Source organism: Grammomys surdaster, unplaced genomic scaffold, assembly GCF_004785775.1.
Source record: "Grammomys surdaster isolate TR1022 unplaced genomic scaffold, NIH_TR_1.0 751, whole genome shotgun sequence".
NCBI lineage: Eukaryota > Metazoa > Chordata > Mammalia > Rodentia > Muridae > Grammomys > Grammomys surdaster.
In genome coordinates this window covers 2,348,834-2,369,377 of record NW_021605170.1, presented here as the reverse complement: position 1 = coordinate 2,369,377, position 20,544 = coordinate 2,348,834, and the positions used below count along the sequence as shown (strand labels likewise).

The window sequence follows — 20,544 nt, the reverse complement described above, 5'->3', positions numbered from 1 at the left end:
TTCCCCTAGTATTGTTTTTTGGTGCACATCTTAATGTTGAGTCTACAAAGGCAGATGCCTTAATGTTTTTATAAAGCACAATTTACCAACTTTTGAGCACCTACGATGCCCCATGCATTTTATTTTGAATTCACAGAAGTGTTCCAAATGAAGAATTTTCAAGACTGTAATGCAACTGAAAGTCAGGGGGATTAAACTGGTTAAGTGTTAAGAACTGAAGTAAGATTATAACAAACAGCGCTAGGCATCAATCCAGGCATGCATGATGATGGGGATTTTCTTTTCCCATGGAATAAACTTCAACAGAACCCACATTTGAACCTCAACTCTTTATCTCATTAATTAATCTATTATCCGGAGATGGGACTGAACCTCTAGGTCTCTAGACCTCTTCCCTACACATGGACCTGGGCTGGTAACCTGAGCACAAATGTACAGCTTCTTTCTTGTGTTCTCCAGACTTGAACTCAGGTCCTCCCGTTCACAAGCACTCCTGCCCACTGACCTCTCTCCCTGGCCTAGAAATCCTGTAATTTTGTTCGGTATTCTTTCCAAACACTAAGCCTACTTTCTTTCGGTGTTTATAACCAAAAAGTACTCTTTTTATTATCTTCTATGGCCTTTTAATATGTTAGTAAATGCAGAAAACTGGTCACGTGACCTAGCTGACATGAGAGAACAAGGGAAGGACAGACACAGGAATGGATAGACACATTCACGTGGTGTGCTTTGGGCTCTGATGTGGACACACCAACACCAGCTGCAGTCCAGAAACTCAGCATGCTCATTGAATGCATCTGAATCAAGGAACCAGGTTTACTGTACTCAGCTGAAGAGGCAGGCTAGCTAATATCAGTCTTTATAGGAGAGCAGTTCCAGGCAGTTCCAGGCTGCAGTAATTGGGAGGAGGAAGCCCTGGCTGGTGCTTAATGTACACTCATCAGCATTCACACAGGGACAAGGAAAAAGCCTTGTTCTCTGGGTCTAGGCATTAGGATCCTTGACATAGCTGTGTGCACACGTCAACAATGCACAGCCATCGGGGCTTTGTCCACGCCTCAGAGTCTCACAGGTCCTAGCAACTAAAGATAAGTCCTGCTCAAGTAATATGCTAATACACTGCTCAGGCAAAGCTCAGAGCTGTGAGGTGGTGGTTCTGAATCCCATCATGTGCCAGGTAGCATTGTACACAGCTGAAGGTCAGAAGCATCCATTCAGTAAGACTGACACTAGTGCAAGACTTCAGTAAGACTGAAGCTCGCGTGGGACTTTACTGATCCCTCCTAGAGTCAGCTTTCTCCAGATTCTGAGTAGGCAACCCTGTGTGGGGACAAGTTCCTTTTTGATTAGTAGAAAATGCCTGCTTAACTAAGTTTGCTTGCTTTCTAAACTTTTGCTTCTCAAACCGCTCCTGGGTATACGGGTAGTAATTTGAATTAAAGATTATAGACTTTGAGGTTAACGAGTTGACTATATAATTTAATCTTTTTTAACATTATCATCATCATGTGTGCACATAATCTAAGTGTGGTTATGAATGCCACAGTGCAAGTGTGGAGGTCAGAGGTCACCATCATAGAGTTGGCTCTCTCTTTCCACATTACAAGGGTTCAGAAATCCAATTCAGGTTGTCATACTTGTGGGGCAAGCATGGATACCCATTAACTCATTACCATGTGTGGTGGTTAGAATATGCTTGGCTCAGGGAGTGGCACTCTTAGGAGGTGTGGTCTTGTTGTAGTGGGTGTGGCCTTATTGGAGGAAGTGTGTCACTGTGGGGGTGGATTTTGAGACCCTTCTCCCAGCTTCCTGAAGATAGTCTGCTCCTGGCTTCCTTTGGATGGAGATGTAGAACTCTCAGCTTCTTCTGCACCATGCCTGCCTGGATGCTGCCATGTTCCTGCCTTGATGATAATGGACTGTGTAAGGAGCCGCCATTAGAAGATGGCGCTTGTCACCTCTGTTTGAGGTGGAAAACAACTGCATTCAGGGTCGTAAACACCTGCTGTGAGCCTGCGTATCTTTCAGACGCAGCTCCTTACCCTCCCGAGCAGTATGTAAATGAAGTTCTGCAAGAAGCACCAATTAGACACTTATACACAGTTGTGATAACTATTTAAGCAGCACCCATTTCGGGCTTGGGGTCTTTCGCTTTGCAATCAATGGTGTGTTCCCCAATAAAGTGCGTGAGAAAGGATCCTGTTGTTGCGTCAGACTGAACCTCTGAACCTGTAAGCCAGCCCCAATTAAATGTTGTCCTTAGAAGACTTGCCTTGGTCATGGTGTCTGTTCACAGCAATAAAACCCTAAGATGCCATGTCAGCACTGCATTGGCTTAAAAACATTTAAAAAAATATTTTGTTTTATTTAGTTTTATTTCATGTGTATGAGTGTTCTGTGTGCACGTACGTATGTGCACCACCTGTGTGCAAAGATGGCCTGTGTGCAAAGATGGAGGTGAGGGGAGGGCTTAAGAGTCCTTGGAAATGGAGCCCTGTCCACTGTGAGCCACTGTGTGGGTGCTGGGAACCTCTCCAGCCTCTTTTGTTGTTGTTGTTTTGGTTTGTTTGTTTGGTTTGGTTTGAGGAACAAGGTCTTACTTTCTCTGTAATGCTGGCTGCCCTCAGACTTACAGAGATCCATCAGTGACTCCTGAGTTCTGCTTTTTCCATGAGCTTAACTGACCCCTTTGAGTTCTTTTGAGAACTACTCATTTGCTTGCCCACTTGCTGGTGTGGCGGAAGCTCACAATGTACTTTTCTTGTGCGTTCTCTGTGTGCTTCTGTCTTGGGTAAATAATCTTTGTTACCAGTGTGCCTTGCCAGGATTCAGAGTGACATGGAAGCCCACCTCTGGATGTGTCCATGGAGACCGGGGTCTGGTACTGAACCTAAGGAGAAAGTGAACTCCATGTAAGGGTCATTTGCCATTGCTTCCTGAGAGGGGAAACAGTGTAACCAGCCCTCCTGGAGTTCTGAGCCACACTGTCCCCACCATGAACTGCATCCTCAAACCATGGGATAAAATAAACCCTTCCTCTATTAGAAGTTGCTTTTTAGTCAGGTATTTCATCAAAACAAGGAAATGAACAGATGAGTACTGGATTTACCAGTTTAATATTTTTCATTCCAATTTCTCCTGGTCTTCTTCCCCATGGCAACGTAATGATTGTTCTGGTCCAAACCCTACATTTGGAGCCAGATGACCTGTCCACTCGGTCAGTCAACAGGTCTGCAAGTGAGAGAGAGTGAGAACGGAGACAAGACAGAGAGTCTGGTCAAGTCCCGTTTACCGAAAGGAAATCCTGGGTATATATAAGCCCAACCAGGGAAATGCAGCTGAAGACACTTTACCACATGCGCCTTGCAGCTGGGGGCACTAAACAACAAAACAAGATATGGGAGAAAAACAAGATGTTTATCAGAGTGTGCTCAGCTGTTGTGGGCTGTTGAAAACAAGTTTCTTGTCAGGGTATATGGCCCAAGATGGCTGCAAAGATGCTAGCTGCTTTCTGCTCAGAGTCGGCTCCCAACAAACGATTACTTACTTCAGTCTCTCTTAGAAGTCACTTGGAGTATCATAGTTTCTAGAAGACCCAGCCATGTGCTGGATCACACTTGCCAACCCGACAATGATTTTATCTGCCACTCACCCTCAGGCTATTTCGAAAAGCATCCTCTGTGGGCTTGGGAGATAGCTGTAGTGTTTGCTTGCAAGTGTGAAGGATATGGACCCCAGGATCCCACAGAAAAAGAAGGGTGGTGGCTACCTGTAATCCAGCACTCAGGAGGCACAGACAGCATCTGGGACAAGCCTCAGGTTCAGTGGGAGACACTGCCTCAATAAGGTGGAAAGAGATTGAAGATCTCTGACATAAACTATGGACTTATACACACACACACACACATACACAGAGAGAGAAAGAGAGATTGAGAGAGAGAGGGGGGGGGAGAGAGAGGCAGAAAGACATAGACACAAAGAGACACATACAGAGAGAGATAGAAATACATACATACAGAGAGAACAAGAGAGAGCATATGCTGAAAAGAAAAAAGAGAGGAAAACATCTTTTGTGAACTAAGAAGGAACACCCACCATGCAGAGGGTATGTGCTCTATCTGTCCACACATACTGCCATCTGGTGGTTCCACATCCAATGATGGCCTCCATTTGTAAAACTTGGATATTAGAAACAGAATTACAGCTCCAGACTTGGCTATATCATCTTTGGAAACTATATACCTAAATATAACTACTTACTCTGGCAGTGGCCCACCTGACCACACATTCTAGAATTGAGGGAAACTGCTTGTTCTGGAACACCTTCAGAGAGGCAATGCCTTTGTGTGACCTTAAAAATACATATATGTATTTATATGAGTTTGTCTACATGACTCTATGTGCACCACATGCAAGTAAGAACCCTTAGGGACCAGAAAGGGGGAACTGGGCCCCACTAGAAATGGAGTTACAGGTATATGTGAAAATCTCTCTCTCTCTTTCTCTCTCTCTCTCTCTCTCTCTCTCTCTCTCTCTCTCTCTCTCTGTGTATGTGTTTGCAGATGCCAAGAATTGATCTTGAGTACTCTACAAATAAGCAGTAAGCGCTCTTAACTGCTGAGCCTTCTCTCTATCCCATAGCTTGACTTGATAGAACTCTTCACAAACAATATCCGCCAAGGATCAAGAGAGGACAAGCACTCAGAACCGCCAAGATCATCAATACAACCCTCAACACCAAGGAAGGCCAAAGAATGAATAAAATCACCCAAACCTAACATCAAAATTGCATGTGGACCATGGTGGTGATCTTATTTGCACATAAATTCTGTCTGTAGAATAGACACAGTTTCATGTGGTCTAATGTGTTTCTAACTCCTGCCCTGCCCAAATCAAATAGACCTCACCAACAGGAAGCAATGGTCACTAACATATCACATAAGGACATCTGAACAATGCCAGAATCTGTGTCTGGCAAGGCTGTTGTTATTCAGTACTGTACAGCAGTGGGAAGATATATCTTTAAGAGTCAGAGGATACAGAAGAAAATCCAGGATGAATGGACATTGGACTGGGACCTTTGCTCTCCTAAAGCCTCCCAAACCTCTCTCATGATCTGAAAATGTCACCTGAGGACTGTTCTCAAAATCAGTGCACAGAAGTGGAATTCATTACTCTCAACGTTTTCAGTGACTTAATGTATCAGTGTAGATATGCTGGTGATTGTGTTCTCAAAATCCATTGCTTTCTCCTCTAAAGTTGGGGTAAGTTTTCACAGATACTGAATGATTTTATCATTTAAGTACAGAAAGCAGGAGTTCAGAAGTAAATGGATGTGCTGACATGTTTTATGTCAACTTGAACACAGGATAGAGTCATTTCAGAAGAGAGAACCTCAATTGAGACAAGTCTTCTGCCAGCCCAGCATGTGGGGGAGCCTGTGATGCATTTTCTTGACTGATAATGTGGGTGGGTCCATCCCACAGTGGGTGGTTGGTTCCACCCCAGGCCCATGCTCCTGGATGACATAAGAAGGCTGGCTGACCAGAGCCATCAGTACCAGGCCTCTGCATCAATTGCTGCCTTGAGTTCTTGCTGAGTCGTTCCTGTGGGTTACAAGCTGTGAACTGAAATAAACCCTCTCCTTTCGGGGAGTAAGACAATGGAGAAGCGACTGGAAGTCCCCGTCCTTGAAGGATTTGTAGAAGGCACTTCCGGCACCCGGGAAGTAGAGAGGTACACCTCCGCAGTACCGAAGCTACATGCGGGCTTAAAAATGAAGATACAGAGTGCACTGTAAATGATGATCCGTTCTACCATGCTAAATACAGACAAGCATTCCAGACCTGCTGCAGCTAATGTGTTTCCAGGCCGGCTTTTATTCCAGGCACTGTTGATCAGTGTGTTATGGCCCTTTTTAAACACCAGCATTTTATAAATCCAAGTAAAACATGTTTCCAAGCCTTTTGTTTTTTGAAATGGGGTCTCCCTATGTTGTTTACACTGGCCTCATTTTGGGGATCCAAGCAATTCCCCTGCCTCAGCATCTCATGCTTACTGCTTCTAAGCATTTGATCTTTTGATGTGTATGTCCATGGCTTCACTTTCTGCAGACACAATAAGGGCTTGGGTGACTTCACCACAAACAGCAATATGAAGGAACATCCCCTCAATAGAGCTGTTAAGGTTTAAAGAGCAGGTCTCTCAGAAGAGCTGTGCTTCCAGCTTGCGTTTGTAGTTTTGTCACGAGGCAGAAAGACGTTCCACTCGGTATGGACAACAGCAGCTGCTGCCGTTGATACTGCTAAGGTCACTGCTCTGTATACATTGTATACATGACAAAGGACACCAGTGAACTGTAGCAAAGAGAGGTGAAGCTACCCAACTTCCCAACTCCCTGGTTTCATTTTCCTATCTTGTAATCAGACACAAATGGGAGAATTTACATGACTGAAATCAGCAAATGCTACAGACAGGGTACCTGTAACCACATCAGAACACCAGATGGGAGGAAAAGCACACACTAAATATTTACTAGCACACCATGGCATGGGACCGGTTTCCTGATATTGCTAGTCTCTAATTAGTGACTCTTAAGGTAGAAGAGGGTAATAGATTTCTTGCTAAACACCCAAAAATTCTTACCTAACACAATATCTCCCTGGATCCACAGCAGCAGAAACTGCCTCCTCTTGGGCATTGGAGAGATCCAGCATCCTGAGGCCCCCCCAAGGCCTCAAAGCCACACCCCTGGCACTGGCTATAAGGCTTACAGTCCTTGATCCTGAAGACTGTGGTTCTCATGGAGTCAGTGGGCATGCTGGGAAAAGTATATAGTTCAGGGCAGGGAAGGGTGGGGGAGGGGAGGAATACAGGAAAAAAAAAAAGACGAAAGAAAAAAGAAACTTGTAGATATGTAAATGCGGGTCTCATCTCTCACCCAAGCAGCTATACGCAGTGGGTGGAGATCATGACAGAATGCTGAACTAACCATGAGGTGCCCATCCCCCAGAGGATACATCTACAACACAGTCCGCATACCTAAGGCTCAGGGAACATTGTGGAAACGGAGGTGGAGGATGAGGATGTCTTCTGCAAGGCTGTCTTATAAGAATGGTGAGCCACACCTGTGAAATCGAATGACGCGGGCGTCCTAAACAAGCCACCACCAGTTGACACAATGTGGACTGAGAAAATCTCACACAGCCTGGCCTCTAAGGGAAGTGCTATAGGCAACTGATAGACAGCTGAGGGAGAATCAGTTTTCCTCAGGGATGACCCGCCTACTAGTTACCCAATACCACATGGTCATCCCTAAACATATATTCAGTTGAGCAACTTGAGTGGGCCCAGCAGGTTGTATTTACATATTTATATGTGTGGGTCTATGTACCAATTCTCAACATTAAGAGGTCATCAGTCTGAGAGACAGTGGGGGCACAGGAGGAATTAGCAGAGGAGGGGAAATAAAAATAACTCTCAAAACCAGATTCTATTGATGTCAAATGTTTGTCTAGAAATAACAGGCAGGAGGAAGCTGCTCAAAGCCGAACATGCAGATGCCAACAAGGACCAGACTCATTCAAACCTGTCAACCAAGGAAGCCAACCCGAAGGCTCTGGCGCTCTCCAAAAGCAGTTTCCTGGGAAGCAAATTAGCTAAAGGCAAGTCGTGAGGCTAACCCCTTGTTCCCCCTCCCTTCACCCTTACTTGGATGTCTGTACTGACTGTCTGTGCTACACATTTCCCAACTCCATGTAACTCAGCACCCCTCCTGTAAGACTTAGAGAGTCTTTTTTAAAGACTTCGCCAGGAACTTCAGTCACTAAGTCTCATTCTCGGCCCAAATCACTGATAGTAAGCACACACGAAGTCCTTATTGTTTGGAACTCAGGGGAGATAGAGAACAGCTGGTCACCTCCTCTGCCTAACGCCCTTCACATTTGTGAGGCTTACACTCATGGTAGAAGCCTCGGGGCTAAGATCGTCTGGCCAAGGCTTTATTCGGAACTGCTATTACAGTCTCCTGCTCTTGAATTTCAAGTGTGTTATGAATCCCCCCTTCCCACCAAAGTCAGTGGTTTTCCATGGCCAGGAAGTGACATTGCATGAGGACCTCCTTTGCCACCTCCATCCACCCCAGCACCTTTGTTATCATTTGGCTCTGGTTATTTGGGTTAATTCTGTGAACGTGGATGAGGCAAGTTACCCATGCCTGTAGCCACAAAGCAGGCCAGCATATGAAGGCTTTCTCCAGGATACTGGTCCATTGACTTCATTAGTCATGCATGGGCTCTAATGACACTGTCTCCTAATCAGCAAGTCATATAGAGTAAATGGCGGTAAACCTTGTTAAAACTGGTTTTTCCTCATATTTTCTTTGTCTGCTGCACTTACAAAAACGCTTTTTTTTTTTTTTTTTTTTTTTTTTGCTTTCCTATGCTTCTACTAATGATGGCAGCTCAGCTCCCAAATAAGGTTTCACTGTAGCCCAATAAAAGGTCACAGTTTCATACTACATTATACAATAAGATGGTTAATCTTTCCTTTCAATGTACACATATTACTATTTCTACAACATTTATCATAACAGGAAGAGCATAACAGACAGACAGGACAGAGGATGACTCAAAGGTTTTTAAAGGACTAACTGGGAATCTTTAGACTTGGGGTGCTTCCTAAATAATATTGATAATTCCACTCCTTCGAGCAGTCAAGTCAGTAAGGTATTCAGCAGCTGAAGGAAGAACACTTTCCATGGAGCATATCACACTGTTGCTTCTAAAATGCAGAAGGAAGCCCAGAGGACTCCATCTTAGGTACTGCAGGAGCCTCCCAAGCCCAGTTGAAGGTATTTTGGTACAAGCTTGACACTGTTCCCTGGAAGTTGTCATAGTGAACCAAAGACTTAGTTCTGGAGTTCTGTTTAACCTATGATGTTTGGATGGTCAGACTGCCTAGTCTGAAACAGTTTTGTAAACAATCTTTTCTATATTTGACCTCATAAAAGACACATTTTAAAGCACGTGTAAGACCAAGGGGGTGCCTACAGGTCGACCAGAAGTCCCCCATTGTCAGTGTTGTCTTAGTAATTCCCACAACAAAGCTTCCACAAAACTGGGGTAATGCTCAGACTCTGTAATGAGAGGAAGACAAGCCTATATTTAAGCAACTTTGGTGCATCCCACTGGGGTCCAGCCACTCGGTGAGCCATGTTCTCTGAATGGGGGACAGATGGTGGCCACAGTAGTCTTTTGCTGGAATATATCTCCATAGAGGATGATGTCACTTTCAACCCCATGATTGGGCTGACACTGACTGCAACTCAGTCACGGTATCTAAATCACATTAAGGCCTCTTCTGTCCCTGGCTTGCCTTGTGATTTTTGTCTGGCTTTTTAGTATCTAACTGTGGGCCTCCACGTGGGGATTATGCTGTGCCACTAGCTCTGTATGCTGTGCTATCAGCTCTGCTTTTTTTATTTTTGCCAAAATGAGCTTCTGAGCCTCTTTCAGAATAACCATGCCCCCCCCAAAAAAAAAACATTACACAAACCAATTATAATTAAACACAAACAATTACAATTAGGCCTGAGATCAGTGAAAAGATACTTTGCTTTTCATAAGCCATTTTAAATACTCCTGATGCTGTTGTAATGGCCTAATTTTGGAGGTGGAAGGGCAGGAAGACATCTTGAACAATCCTAGTGTGTGAGAAATTAACAGCAGCACGGATCTGGGACTCTGGCTAACACAGGAGTGACACAAGCATATGAACCAGGTTACAACACCTGATTTAGTAACCTGCCTCTCCTTTCAGGCTTTCTCCCAGCAACCACCATCAGACTTCACAGTCCACCACCAACAGGACCACAGTCACCTTGTCATCTTGTCACCAGCAGCAGACACAGCTATGTGTGTTAACAACTCTGCTTTACACTACTTCACATAAGCAGGGATAGGGGTCCTCACACACCCTGAGGGAAGACTGCCTGCAGAAGTCCTCTACTCAACTTGTTCACCCTTTGAAGCAAAAGGAAAACAGGAACTAGAAATGAAACTTCAACACAGAATGAGAGAGATACTGGAGAACTGACTAGAATTACATTTAAATGCAGGATTTTGCTGGTGCATGGTTACACATACTGTTAGCGCCAGCATTCATGGAGGCAGAAGCAGAGCCTGGCCTAGATAGCAAGTTCCAGCCCAGCCAGGGATACAGAGTGAGAAACTGCCTCAAAGACACAGGAACAAACAAGCAAACACTGATAGCATTTCTCAGGATTATGGAAACAGGGTCTTGGGACTTTAAAACAGAAGAAAATGAGGTCACTATCACGATAGAGCCGTGAGCAGGTGCTGGGGGTATGTTAGACAGAAGGTAGTAAAGTTACTGAGTCTGTCTGTCTTGCCAGTTATGAAACTATAACAAAATAATGACAGAGTAAAGGGTTGGTACTGCTGACTGTCCCTGGGAAGGAGACAGACATGGACTCCTATGCTGTAGGGTAAGTAACGCACCGAAGGCCACTAAGGATCCCAGGAACTTTAGAAAGCATGCATCTCTGATGAGACTAGAGGTGTTTCTGACTGTGTGGCAGGAACAAGCAAGCCAGCTAAGTCTCAATATAAAGGAGATGCACTTTGTCTCAAAGGGAGGGAAACAGTAAAATCAACATATGTGTCCATGACTTAAGGCAAGCCTAGAAGACACACAACAGGGAAAAAAAGACGGCTTTTTCTTTTGGTATCTGAATTAGCAATCTACTAACTAGATTAAATAGTCATCAAATTCTATACACTTAAAACAAAGTCTGGAAATGTTAGTAAAGCCAAGGCAAGGGAGAAACAAACCAAGCTGCACCAATACCGAGGCCCTAACCAATCTTTCAGAATCTAACAGGTAGAGCAAAAGCTATAGGACTAGTAGGGACAATTTTAATGGCTTCCCTTAAATCCTGAATATGCATGACATGAATCAGAAAAAAAACGTGTATATATATAATGTGTGTGTGTGTAAAATTCAGTAATCTAAAACCCAGAGTTTGTCTTCAAATATAATATTACTAATATATGCATATGTGTCTTAAACCCTGAGAAAATGTTTACAAACTCCCCTGTATTAGCTATTCTTATGTTAGCCTGACTCAAGCTATGGTCATCTGAGAGGAGGGGACGGCCAAAGATCCAGCTGTGAGGCATTTTCTGAATTAGTGAATGACAGGGGAGGGCCCAGCGTATTGTGGGTTGGTGGTCCTGGGTTCTACAACAAAGCAGGCTGAGCAAGCTATGGGAACAGGTCAGGAAACAGCACCCTCCATGGCCTCTGCATCAGCTCTGGCCTCCAGGGTCCTGTCCTGCTATAGTTCCTGTCCTTGCTTCTTTCAGTGACAGACTGTAATGTGGAAGTGTGAGCCAAATAACTCCCTTCTGGTCATGACGTTTCATCACAGCAACAGAAACCCTAACTAGGACACCCCTCAAGTAGAAATCAGTTAAAGATGAAATCAATGCTGAGTTATCATGTAATAAGTGAATGACATCTCTAGTGCATCTAAATCTGCAATATGGTCAAATGGATACCCACGGGAAACAACTCCCTGTATGTTTACCAGGAATAATAAAAAAAAAAAATCCAGAAATGATAAAAGCTGAGCTGATAAATACAATACCAATAGCGGGTTTCCTTGGAAAACTAATGAAAGAAGAAAAACGTTTAATGACCCATGATTTTAGAAGGAACAGTTCCTGGGTGAGAAGCAAGTCTGTAGAGAGGCAGTGAGCTGCAGGGGGTGAAGACCTTCAAAACGTGGATAAGGTCAAACCTCAAAACATCTTCTGAGGCAAGCCCAACTTAGTTTAACACAAAACCAGACAAGTAAAAGATAAGGACAGATCAGATTTACCCATAAGCACATATAAAACTGTTCAGTAAAACAGATGTACACCAAGCTCACAGTATTAAGGTAGGGAGAGATTTAGAGACAGTGAATTACTTGTATTTTATTAACTTCAGCAAGTTAAAAAAAACAAAAACTCCATGGCAATCTAAAAACCTCGGAGAAACACTTGCTGAAGCTTTCTTCACCACAAAGGGCAAAATCTCAGGGAGAGGGAATCACTTATAAGCATCACCTGATAAACATACTTACTTGGTCCATGGAGGGTGCTGCCTTCAGTCTGGACTTCACAAAGCAGAATGTTTTAGGGAGCGTAGAACCAATAATACCACAACTCCTTAAAAAAAGAAAAGAAACAAGAACAAAAAAAACCCCACATTTCTCGTGTGACTATGTAATTTTCACTAGAATCTACAGTTTCAGAGCAGCAGGGACTTTTGAAATCACTATGAAATGTTACTAACATCTATCATCAAATACAAGCAATAAAATTTAAGAACTAAAAAATACTCAAAAGAAATAACTGCTTAGCCCTAGCTCCCGAGCTAGGAAGATTTGGTCGGTGGAAACAGGGAGGACCAGCAACCTGTCCCAGCACAAAAGAAAATTAGCCTCTGAGGTAGATAACTGATCATGTACAGCTGACCAGACAAGTACAGTTTTGGAAGACAACTTAATTTACCATTGCTTTTAAAAGTATTCAACTGCCTTAATAAAAAGAGTGTTAATAACAGTGGATTATCTCATATGTACTAAAGTAGAAATAACTGTATTTATGAATCAGGAATTTCATAGTTTCAAAGTTGGTTTTCTTTACACGCAAACACCTGTAGTGATGACATCAGAGGGCGGCACTGCTCTCACTACTTGATATTTTTTTCCATTAGTTAAGACAGAAAGTTGATAGTCAGTAGGGGAGGGGAGACCTGCTGCTAGGTATGTATGAACTAAGTGCCATACTCGTCCGGGTCAGATTTGGGAAACAACCTCTGTACATATAAAAGAAAAAAAAGTCAGTTAAACATCACATAGTAGACAGCCATTAAATTATAAAAAGAATTTAATTTATGAAGAAAGACCTTTTGTACAGATTGAAAACAAAGATTTTCATAGAGATATCTATTTGTTCTACTAGTGCTACATACTTGCCAGTGGTGACTTATTTATTGGTTCAAGATGACTCTGTAGTTTTCTTTCCTAGGACTTGTTAAATGCCAAAAGACATTTTTGAACTGTACATTTGATCAGATTGTTAGTTTTTTCTGTTTTATTTCTTTTGAGAACTTTTGAATAAAAACATCTGAAACTTTCAAAAAAAAAAAGCATCACCTGTCAATAAAAAAGCCAATGGCCAATGAGCTGAGGCAGGAAGGAGGAGGTGGGGCACTGGCAGGAAGAGAGGATTCTGGGAAATAGTGAGCAGGATGGGCCCGGGGAGCTAGAGGTCAGAAGCTGAGCAGAGGTAACAGCCACAAAGATGAACTCAGGAGAGAATGAAGGTGAGATTCGGCTGGAGGGCTGAGGAGACGGATGGACAGAAGCCAGCAGGGAGCTGAACTCAGGACAGAATAAAGAGGATTCGCCCCTGACTAGGACACGTGAAGCTGAGGACAGGTAACTAACCGTGTGGAAGAATAGTTTGAATGGGTTAAGTAAATTACTAACTAGTCGAGAAACAAGCCGAAGCTTACGGCCTCGGCATCTATTTCTAAATAAGTAGTGTCAGAATCGTCTTTCCGGGAGCAGGGGCTGGGGAGGAAAAAACGGATTTAGTTTTTAACAATCTTATCCAGTAAGAACCACAGTGACACATGCGTTTGCCTATCAGAATCACAGGCAAAAGAGTGACGGAGCTGTCTCCTTGATGATGTACACACAAGACAACATGAAAACTATAAACCAATAGGCACTGCCACAATTTTCCCGAAGATACAAGTGACGAGTTTCAAGGGATTTAAGTGAAATATACAGAGTTCGGCAAGACAAAAGGACACAGAAACCGATACAAATATGGGCACACAAGAGAACATAGCCACGCATCCTAGGAGAACATTTAGGGAGGAAATCTTATTTAAATAGTAAGAAATCTAAAACATACAAAGATAACTTCAAAGAAAGCGTGCTATTCTCTGTAAAGAAAACATAAGACTTTGCTACCACACACAAACATAAAGCAAGATGCTACCAGGCTCTTAGGCAAGACTGTGCCGTCGCCATCCCTGGAGTCCAGCATCCTTCCGAGTGTCTCCTCGGGACTCCATAGCTCTGTCAGGAGCAGAACAAGGAGAAATGCATTTTATTGTTCTTTAAATTTCCCTTTATGTTTCTGGCTCGCTCTATCATTGGGTGTTTTACTAGATTTTCAAAGACAACAGAAGTGAAAAAAACATACAGAATCCCCACTTGGAAAAATTATATAAGGATTTCCTAAAACGCTCGATTAATACGGGCTGAAGAGGCAAGCATGTCCATTCTTTGACAGGACCTGCCGGGTTCCCAGAACCAAAAACGACTTGTAACTCCAGCTCTAGGGGATCTGGCACCCTCTTCTGGTTTCTAAGGGCACACACACTCAAGTTCACATAAACAAAAATAAAACCTTTTTTAAAATGCAGGATTAATGAACAAAACTTTTACACAAGCATTAAAACAAGACAGTGAAGAAATACTGAGCCAAAATATAAAGAAGAGAAACCAGTTAAGCCACTTGTAGTGAAACCTGTTTTTTTCCTCTGGATAAGACATAGGAAGAAAGCTCTGAAACTAGGTCAGATCCCATGGTCACAGGGGACCAATCAAGACAAAACCAAACAGCACATAAACCAGGTTTGCTACAAAAGAGATCTTACCGCCTAACTGTGAGCCATCTGATTAGGCCAAATAAACTCAAAAGACACCTGGATGTATTCTAAAGCAATAACACCCGAACACGTAGCAGAAGTGAATAAAAATCTTAAAGGTAAAGATGCTCTTAGAGGGCAGGTGGATGGCTCAGTGGTTAGCGCTTTTATAGCTCTTGCTGAAAACTCAGGCTTGATACTCAGTACTGACATGGTGGTTCACACCCACCCCTAACTCCAGTTCCAGGGGATCTGCCACTCTCTTTTAACCTCCACTGTTACCAGGCACATGTGTGATATGCATTCACATATGAAGACAAAACATTCAAACATATAAATCTTTCTTTAAAAGATGCTATCTTAGGCTGCAGGATAGCTAAACAGTTTTCAAATATAATGTTCAGCTTCTAGACAAGCATCTTGGCATAGAGAAGAAAGACCATGGCACACAGCGCACAGCTTGGACATGGGTCAGGAAAGGCAACTGGCAATAGAATCTGATCCACAGCTTTTCAAATTCCAGACTTATCTGACCCAAAGGTGTGTGCGCTTGGGGTGGTGGTGGTGGTAACTAAAACAGTAAAGTGTATCTCAAGGGAGAACCAGCAGATATTCTAGGCCTCCCTCCAGAACATTACAGAATTAGGACGTCAGTGGGCGGGCTTAACTGTGGCTGTGAAATGAGTAAATTGGGGGTCAAGTGGTAAACTGAGAGAAATGCTGAGTGTAGGCCCCCTCTGCAGTCTGAGTGCGCCACACAAGTCACGCGTATAAACCATTCAAAAGCAAGCTAATAAACATCCCACAGACTGTTACGAGGACTTAGCATCTATTTAACTGAAATCTCCAAAGAACAAGAGGCAAAAAAAAAAGTTTAGAGATAAGAAATTTCGAGACTTCAAAGGAAATCCCAAACTTGACGATTAAAAATAAAAGTCCTCACATACATAAAGTACATGAGGTTAAAACAACTAGGATTAAGCATAAGTATGTTAGGGGTGGCCAGGGAAATTAGGCAAGCTTGTATTTCTTTCTTTGTTTTTGGAGGCAGGGTTTCTCTGTGTAGTCCTGACTCCATATATAGGCCAAGAGGACCTCACAGAGATCTGCTTCCCTCTGCTTTTCTAATGACGGGATTAAAGACATGGGCCACCACACTTGGACCTATAGCTTATTGGAAGGAGCAGGTAGAGAATGTCGGAGAAGCAAGCCCACTGAAGAGTGGGTGTTCATTGCCAGTCTGTAATTCCACACTCAAGGGTTAAGCTGGGTGATGTGCTGGACACCCAGCACTCAGGAGGCAAAGACAGGCAGACAAGCCTGCTCTACACAGAGACCCAGCCTCAAACAAACACAATCCCACACCAATCCACAACAAGCAAGAATTAGTTAAGGGGCTGGAGAGATGGCTCAGTGGTTAAGAGCGCATACTGCTCTTGCAAAGGATCAGAGTTTGGGTTCAAGCACTGTCGTAGCTAGGGTTTTACTGCTGTGAACAGATGCCATGACCAAGACAACTCTTATAAGGACAACATTTAATTGGGGCTGGCTTACAGGTTCAGAAGTTCAGTCCATTATCATCAAGGTGGGAACATCCAGGGGGGCATGGGGCAGGAGGAACTGAGAGTTCTTCATCTTGTTCTGAAGGCAAACAGAAGACTGGCTTGCAGGCAGCTAGGACAAGAGTCTTAGAGCCCACGCCCATAGTGACACACCTACTCCAACAAGGCCACACCTCCTAAGAGTGCCACTCCCTGAGCCAAGCATATTCCAACCACCAGGTTCTACCTGGAAAAGCCATGTAAAGAGTCTTACAGGCTAACTCTCAAGAGCCGCTGAGATACAGCAAGACCTTAACATGCAAAGTCACATACTGTTTCATCCATCTCTCAAAACTGAGCAAGACAGCAAAAATAAAAGCTGTTAAGAAAGCAAATGTCAAGAACAGAGTCCCACAAACCATCCTCCGACACTGTAGGATGTGAGCTTTCTGAACAACTGGAATCCCCGTGTGAAGCCTCCACTGTGAGGGAACCCCCAGTTCTTTGATGTACCAATTAAGAGTAGTAGAAATTTTCCCTAAAAAGTAACCCGGGCTGTTCCTAGCTTATTTACCTGCTCGTGCTGTCATGGACAAACCGGCACTTACACACAGATGAGTAGCACCAACTAAACTCAGTGGGTTATAAAAAAGAAAGAAAAGGAAAAAAATAAAGACATGAATTTGGGAGAAACATGTTAGAGGGATCTGGGAGGAGTTGGGGGGAAGGGAGTGGGGTGGATCTGCTCAGCACACATCATGAGTATGTATAAAATTCTCAAAAATCACATACACACGTTTATCCAAAGCATTTTATAAGCCCAAACCCGAGACAGTAGAAAAGGCCACCAGGTAACTAGGCTTGGTATAATGGAACACTGTGGAGTTGTGTATACAAAAACAATGAGACTATTAGGGAAAGCAAGTGGCTCAATAGCAACCACTGTGATGGAATGCTAATGTGATCAGCTTGGTGGTGGAAGCCAGCAAATAATGGAGTGCCTACTACTATTCAAAAGAGAATACTAGGGCTTCCCCGTAAGGGGTGTGCCTGTGTAATACGAGTCAGAACAGGAAAAAAAAAATCTAAAGAGAGGGGGAAGGGCACAGATTTCCACGGGATGGATGGGATACCTGCAATGTGCAGACTCATGGGAGTCCAAGTAGAACATGAATATGAAGCTTTGTAGATCCATGAGGAGGGTAGGGGAGAAGCTAAAGGCTTCTTCATGGGGCAAGCCAAATCCCCAGTGAACACGACTGGGGTCACAGCCCTCACAAACCTCCAAGTCACTCTTCCTGTGTATGACTCAGAGGGCAGGCAGGGCCTTTTTGAGAAAGGGCCTAGTGTTTAAAACTGAGTTCCCCTGGTAGCCTAAGGGAGACCATTATGAGACTGGACGTCTGGATTCAATCTGACACAGCCCCAGTGTCAAGGACAGCCATGGGAGGCAGATGTGGAGAACAGGAAAGCAAGATAGTCAAATGAATCCAGACCGTGCCTCAACTCAGGCTTGGCTCAGGCAGTGCTTAGGGAAAGACCCTGAGACCACCCGGAGCTGAAAAACTGCAACCTTTAGCTCAGTGAATGGACCAACTCTGGAGTCATGCATCTTCTGCTCAGTGCTGTACCCTCAACACTCTCAAGGGCTTCAGCCGACCTGACCCCAGAGATGACTGCCTCCAGCAGAAACCACGTCTGGAACTTGAAAGTACAAAAGGGCAGCCAGGCAGGGAGCTGGGTGGTTATGGTCAAGACACACTTTACATATATGAAACTGTCAAAGAATATTTTATTAGAAAAAGTGGGACAGAGAAATGGCTATCTAGATGCAACAGGCATTCAGATTGCCAAACAGACATGGCCAGAGCACAGTCTGTCCATAACATACTACATCAAAATGTCAATCTAAAAGGCAAACACATCAGGTAACATCGGATCTCTTACTAGTGATCCTTAAAGCCACCAAAACTTGGAGTATTTCAAGCCATGAAGGAAATGACTACCAAGGAAGATTGCCATATCCAGCAAGTCTGTCTTTTACAATTGACAGAGAAAGTAAGTTACTGCTAGACAAGTATGAATTAAGACAGTTGGAAAACACCAAGCAGGTGACACTTATTGGAGTACCATATACAATGGAAGACAGCTGCAATCACAGAAAGTTCCATAGGAACAGTGCATTAACACAGGCAGCCAGTCCCAGCCCACAGCAGTCCTGAGCCTCCGTCCTTCCACCAGTTTGACTTCTCCTTGGCTGCACTTTGCTGTGCAGAGGAGCCAGCTCCTGCATCTCTCCCCAGCCCCCCTCCAGCCCCCCTCCCCGTGCATCTCCATCCCCCGCCCCCATGCCTCTGCTGGGGCACGGAGCAGGGACACCAAGACGACTGACCCCAACCCACCTCCTGACCCCAGAGTATGGGCATAACCCCTTCCTGTCATCCTAACCGCCATGACACTTCAAAAGGCATGGCCATTGGCACCAACTTGCCGCTGGGCCTGAGGGACAGCATAAAGCCCTGCAAACTCCTACACAAGCTACAGCCAGGCTCTGTGACGAGATTCAGCAACTCCTCACTAAACTGGCCTCAGTTGGAGACGACTGGCAACCTTATTAAAGCTATCCAGGCTTACAGTATGAAGCCCCATGAGATATTTGAAGCAAATGATCTTTTTAAGAATGGCAACACAACCCAGGCTCAGACCATGCTGTGGGTCTAGCAGATCTGGTGAAAACAAAGGATTCCATACAATCACTGACACTGGAATTAAGTATACAGAAAAAACAAATGTGATGTTTTGATGAAGGCAAATTAAAGGCTGGCCGTAGTGTACTTGGTTTACAGATAGGAACCAACAAATTTACAGGCTGGAATTTTAACACCAGGTACCAAAAGAAACATCTGCTTCTAGAAGCTAACATTATAGCCAATGGACAAGTCAACTCTTTCTCTACAGATGGGTATCAACAAAGTTGCTTCCCAGAAATGAATGAGCATGTATAGGCTTGAGCAAGTGTATGTCACCAAGTACTGTGCTTCCCTGAACAGAACCTGTCCTTTACAATGGAAGCCAGGGCACAGGAACATGGGTCGGAAATCAGTGATATAATTAACAGGCAGACTACACTTATGAATATCATGGTGAGAAGTATGGCAGCATGCAGGCAAACATGGTGCTAGAGAAGGAGCTAAGAGTTCTACATGCTAATCCAAAGGCAGCCAAGAGGAGACTAGATTCCATACTGGTGGAACTTGAGTGTAGCAGACCTCAAAGTGCACCCTCACCCCCACTGACAAACTTTCTCCAACAAGGCAACACTACCCCAACAAGGCCACACCTCCTAATTGTGCCACTCTCCATGGGCCAAGCATTCAAACACATGAATCTATGGGGGCCACACCTATACAAACCACCACATAGCCCCCATAAGCTGGTAACCATAACATGTACAATGCATTTAGTCCAACTTCAGAAGTCCTCATAGTCCATCACAGTCTCTGTTTCAAAGTCAGAAGTTCAAAGTCTCTTCTGAGATTTATGCAATCTAACTGTAATCCCCTATAAAATCAAAAAGCAGGTCACAATACCTCCAACATACAATGGCATGGGGTGTGCAATGGCGTGGGGTGTACAATGGCATGGGGTATACATCACCATTCCAAAACATAGGAAGGGAAGCAGAGTGAGGAAACACTGAGGCAGAGCAAGACTGAAACCCAGCAGAACAAACTCTAAACTGCATTTCCATGTCTGAGGTCAGCGCACCCTGCAGATCTCCAGTTCCTTTCAGGTCTAGTGACTGCAACCCAGTCCCATGGGGCTGGCTCCACTCCCAGTTAGCAGCTCCTCTTGACAGGTATCCCAGGGCTCTGGCATCTCCAACATCTTCAGGCTTCACCTTTACAGCTTCACACAACAGCCTTGAGGAGTCTCACACAATGGACTCTCAGGGCCTCTGTACAGAGACACCCCTGCCACATGCCTGTCCTCGGTGGCTTTCCTAAGTTGCAGTGAGAAACTCCATCTTTGATTCTAAAGCCAGAACCACGCAGCCAGAGCTGCTGAGTTCTGCTACTTGCTGGGGCTGGAAGATGGCCCTCTCATTCAATGACATCTTCACTGGCATTGTTTTCCATGGTTTCCCTCACTGCTTAAGCTACGCTGTCATGGAACTTGCTCTGTAGAGCAGGCTGGCCTTGAACTTAGAGATCTGCATGCCTGTCTTGTCTCCTTAGTAGTGGGATTAAAAGTGTATACCACC

The 20,544-nt window shown here is 44.1% G+C and overlaps 1 pseudogene; it reads left to right on the top strand.

The window, feature by feature from the left end:
* Positions 1 to 18,749: 18,749 nt before the first annotated feature.
* On the top strand, positions 18,750 to 19,386 carry LOC114633772 (annotated as a pseudogene).
* Positions 19,387 to 20,544: the final 1,158 nt, after the last annotated feature.